This window comes from Chaetura pelagica, unplaced genomic scaffold (genome assembly GCF_000747805.2).
Source record: "Chaetura pelagica isolate M959 unplaced genomic scaffold, ChaPel_1.0 scaffold1843, whole genome shotgun sequence".
Taxonomy (NCBI): Eukaryota; Metazoa; Chordata; class Aves; order Apodiformes; family Apodidae; genus Chaetura; species Chaetura pelagica.
This window is the reverse complement of record NW_009952685.1, coordinates 6,609-11,597: the sequence shown is the minus strand read 5'-3', so window position 1 is coordinate 11,597 and position 4,989 is coordinate 6,609. Positions and strand designations below refer to the sequence as shown.

The following is a 4,989-nucleotide window of genomic DNA, read 5'->3' as shown; positions in this document are numbered from 1 at the left end:
GCAGCCCTCCCTCCCCAAACCCTGCACTGCTGGTTCTGGGGGTCACTGGGGGCTGTGCCCCCTCCCCAGGCTGAGCCCCAGCTGCTGCCAGGCCCTGGAATTCTGCCCAAGCCACAAACCCCCACCAGCTGGGTCCATTCTGCTGCTCTCCAGGACAAGGAGGGGACCCCCACCCGTGGGGGCATCACACCCACGGGGACAGGGTCTCCTGGAGCTCACTGCCCATCTGCTTCCCTGGGATGAGGTGGCCTTTAACCTCCTCACTCCAGGAACAGCTGGGAAACACCTACCAGGTGGGTGGGGAACACCTGGGGCTACTGGGAAGGAGAAATGAAACACAGGGAGAGCCCAGGAGGGAGAGGAGCTGCCTGCAAAGAGCCATGGTGAGATTTCTCCTCAGCAGCCCCTGCAGAGGCTCCACTCACCAACACTTTGGGTTGTACATCCAGGGCCAGCACTGGTTTGAACTTCCAGAGCCAGAGATTGGCTGTAGGGAGGGTGGCAGAGCCCTACGGGGGGGTTGGGGTTCCAGGAGGGATGCTGCCAGCTGTGAGCCTGCCCACAGACAGCACCTGGAACAAATCATCCCCCAAGCACTTCAGAAACCAGAGACTCCAGCCCAAAGAAGAGTCACCAGCATCTGCAGCCTCCCAGCCATGGAATCACTGCCCAGGAAAGCTCCTCTCTGCCTTCTCTCCCCCCACCCCAAGATCCACCAGGGACCCCTCCCCAGGCACAGCAGAAGTGAAGCAGAAGTGCCCTGGACCTCAAAGCCCCCGTGTCAAGGGGTCTTTCCCCCCCATCCCCTTTTCATGTGCAGACCCAAAGCAGAGAGCTGAGCTCTGGGCCATGCCAAGCACACCAAGGCAGAAAAGCAGCTTCTCCTCCTCCAGAAACTTGGCACAAATAAAGCATCGGATAAACACCTGGAATCTGTCCCAGCTACACAGTTGTTCCTCTTTTCCTTCCTGTCCCTCCTCCCCCCCCAAACTTGGAAGATGACTTTATGAAGACAGTGGGCAGCTCCCAGCTGGAGCAGAGAGCAGTGCCAGGAGCAGCTCCCTGCCTCCTTGGGGAGCCCAGAGCCACTCACTCACTTTTTCCAAGCCAGGAGTCAGTCCTGAGGTACCAGGCTGCTCACTCTGCACAGAAAGGGAGGGATTTAACAGCGAGAAATCTGCCAGGAAGGTTCTTCAGGTCCACATTCCAGGTGCCCCAGCTCCTGTTCTGAGTTGCTGTGCCCCGGTAACACCAGTGCCAGGTCTAGGTGAGCTGGGCAGGGCAGCTGCTGAGCAGAACCGCTTGTCCTGACTCAGGGAAGAGGAATGTGAGCCCAAGATCCCCCGGGACACCAAAGCTCCGGGTGTGGTTTCTCTGCAGGGAAAGTCACGCGAGTGCAGCAGCTGGAGGGAGGGGGGACCCCGCCGAGACACCTACCCATGAGATTTTTGGCAGCCTTGTTTTTAGCCTTTAACCCCCCCTTTTTTTTTGAGAAGGAAGAAACGCAGCCCAGGGAGGGGGGTTGGGGGTTTCCCTGTGCTGCGGGGCAGCCCGGACTCCAGCACCTCCCTGAGGAGGGGGCACAGAGGATGCTGCACGACAGCCCAGGCTGCCCCTCCTGGGCAGGGCACGAGGGGCTGCGGGGCACGGAGCCCACCGGCTGCCTGCCAGCCCGTCTGCACAGCGGGAAACTCAAAGAACAAGAGGTTTGTGCAGCGCTGGGGGTGCGGGCAGGACCGGCCCCTGCTCCAACATCAGCACCAACTCCGGCAAACCCATCGCCCCCAGGGGAAAGTCCAGCCTCAGGTCTCGTCTAAATGCCCTCAAGGGAGATGAGCAGAACAACCTCGTAGCCCAGACGGGCAGAGAAGGAGCCTCTTGCCCAGGAAACTGCTCCTCCTCCCCGCCTGCCCAGCAGCAGAGCCACCCGGGAGGTTCCAGCTCCTCGGGGCCAACCTGCAGCTTTCAGCTCTCACACAAGGCCCTGGAGGCAGATTCATGCTGGACACTGCCCAGGCAGAGCCTGGAGCTGCCAGCAAGGAAGGGACCAGAGTTCTGCTGCTGGTGTCACCTCCATTTGGGATCCCAGCTGAGGGACACAGCCCTGGTCCCCCAGCCGAGCTCAAACATCCCTCCAGCACAAGGAGTAAGACATTAAAGCAACATACCGTGCACATTTGGGAGCAGCTGGTCTCCCTGAACATCCCCCCAGCCTTGCCTGCCCCTCACAGCCAGGCTTTCCTCCTGCCCCACATTTTCAGAAGGCTCCAGCTTCCCTTGGACACTGCCCTTCCTCCACTTTTACCCCTTTTAGTTCAAAGTGCTCAGGTAAGGAGAGGAGCCCAACCTCAAATGCTGCTTTCAGTGAACAACCAGTCACCCCAGTCCCCAGAAAAGTCAAAAGGGGAATGCTGAGGAGGGTGGAGATAGTCCCATCTGTCACCAGGAGAGTTCCTAAGTGGGCATGGGAGAGGGGAGGGCAGTTAAGCAGCCACCTTCTTGAAAGGCTTCACAGATTCATTGCTCAGGCAGTGTCAGATAGGGAGGAAGCCCAGCCCTCTTCCTCCTGCTCTCTTGAAGAAAGAAACTCAGGAATTTGGCAGGAGGCCACAGCTCAAACAGAGGAGACCCTGTGCTGAGGCATGTTCAGAAAAGCAGCCTCTGCCTTGCCAGGATAAACGTTGCTTTTCCACCCCCTCCTCCAGGGAACAGAAGTTGTTGCCCCTCAACTCCAAGACCAGCCAAAGCTGTTTGGACAGGGTGGGATGCTGGGCTGTCCTCCTGCCACACACTCCCCTTGCCTGGACATTCCCACCTCCCTGGGATACTGGGAAGGAACCAAATCCATGTCCTCAGGTCAGAGCTTCCCTCCACCCCAGGTCTGGTCCCTGCACCCCTACAGTCCCCCCAAAAAAAACCCAGGGGCTGGCAGCAGTTTCCAGCTGCCCTCACTTTGCTTCAAGGCAGCACCAGGCAGGGCAAGAGGAGCAAAGCAGCTGCTGCAGGTTCCTGGGCACCCTCTGACCATCCAGGGCAACCCCGGGGTGGAGGCAGGACTGAGCTGCCTCTTCTCCAGGGAGGCTGTTAAAGGGTTAAACCAGCAAAGCAGCATCAAAGGGAGCTCGGGCAGAGGGGGCTGAGAACCAGAGATGGGTAGAGGTTGCTGCAGACTCCTTGGAATCTCAGGAATTTCCCATTATTATCCCACTTCCCTTCCAGCAGCCGGGAGGGTGAGAGCAGGACCCCGGGCTCAGACCAGCACCCTGTGCTGGGCAAGGCTCTGCCAGAGCTGGGAGCAGGTGCCCAGATCCCAGGAAGAAGGGTTTGGTTCAGGCCCCTGAGGAGGGCTCGGGGGGCTTCTCTCCAGCTCACACCCCCCAGGCTGGTTGGGCCACCCCCAGAGTGGGTTGAGAGACCTGCACAGCCCAAGAACTAGTCACTCTGCCTCAGACCACAGGTTTCCCCTCATCCTACTCCAGTGCTCCAGAAGTTCCCAGTTCCCCCTCAGAAGCTGGAGCTCCAGCAGTGCTGGTGCCCCCGTGCAGCTCCATAACCCACAGGTTTCTGTTGCTTTTCACAGTTGCTCCCCCCTTATTTCAGGTGCAATCCCAAGACACAACCATGACTTGTGCAAGGTTGGGGAGAACTTAGAGCAGCTTCCAGTGCCTGAAGGGGCTCCAGAAAAGCTGGGGAGGGACTTGGGACAAAGGCAGGGAGGGATGGGATGAGGAGGTGATGGTTAAAACTGGAAGAGGGAGATTTTGGTTGGACATGAGGAAATTCTTTGCTGTGAGGGTGGTGAGACCCTGGTTGCCCAGAGACCTGTGGCTGCCCTGTCCCTGCTCTGAGCAACCTGGGCTGCTGGGAGGTGTCCCTGCCCATGCAGGGGGGTTGGATCTAGATGATCTGTAAGGTCCCTCCAACCAAAACCATCCCATTATCCTATTATCAGCAATAACCAGCCTCCTAACAAGCTCCAGAAGTGGGAGGTGGCTGCTCAGGCTCCACATGCTCTGACATCTCCTTTCTACTTGTCTTGGACATTAATTCCCATTCACAAGGATGCTGTCAGGATTAAAATGTAAGTGCTCTGTGAATGGGCTGTGCCACACAAGCTCTGAGTACTGTTATGTTACCTAATGCTCTAAGAGCTGTTAATGTGTAAGAAGCAGATACAAAAATTCTCCCTGCAAAGCTGCTTTCCAGACATTAAGGAACATGTCAAGGAAGAACTGAGGTCCTTGGAGATGTGGGCTGAGCAGGGACTGGCATGGGCTACAAATGCAGCCCAGAGAGCTGTGCACAGTTAAGGGTCCTTCTTGATTAGTAGAAAGGAAAACAAAGGGTGTCAGGCAACAGCCCCAGCTTTTCTGAACCAGGAAAGCAAACAGGTGTGGCAGGAGCTGCTCTCCTGTCCCTGCTCCAGCTCCATTTCCCCTCCCTGCTCAGGAGAGAAGGATTTTACATTCAAGCTGAATTTCCCTTCAGGTGCATTTACCTTCCCAGCATCCACGGCAAGTGCCAGGAGATGGGATGAACAGACCACCAGCCCCTGGCAGCACCAGCTGCAGTGTCCTCTGTGTCCCCTGCTGTGTCACACCCCTCACCCCCTGCACAAAAGGCCACCTCTCTCCTCTGCCCAGAGTCCTGCACTCAGCTAAGCTGGAATAAACACCTTGTTATTTCCCCTTCTTTAAAGGGGATGCAAATTAAGATCAACCATGTAAACACCTGCCTGTATTTTGACTGCATTCACCTTCTGTCTGCCCAGGCTGGAGCTGCAACAACAGCCCAATCCAAGCTTGGAAAACACCATTTTAACACCTGCATGAATTGCCAGCCTGAGCCCTTCAGCCAGGGCTTTCCCAGAAAGGGAGAGAGAATTCCTGCAGGGGTCAGGGCTCCCCACAGCTCGTGTTTTGGGGTGTCAGGACCAGTGCTGAGGAGGGCCCAGCAGACCCCCAGGCAGCCCCCCAGCCCTGCAGCCCC

General features: G+C 57.5%; 1 protein-coding gene across 1 annotated transcript in view; it reads right to left on the bottom strand.

Moving 5' to 3' along the window:
- LASP1 (LIM and SH3 protein 1) overlaps positions 1-4,989 on the bottom strand; it is a gene marked incomplete at its 5' end in the record, with an annotated part of 53,927 nt that overhangs the window by 48,782 nt on the left and 156 nt on the right. The gene's annotated exons all lie outside the window — the stretch shown is intronic.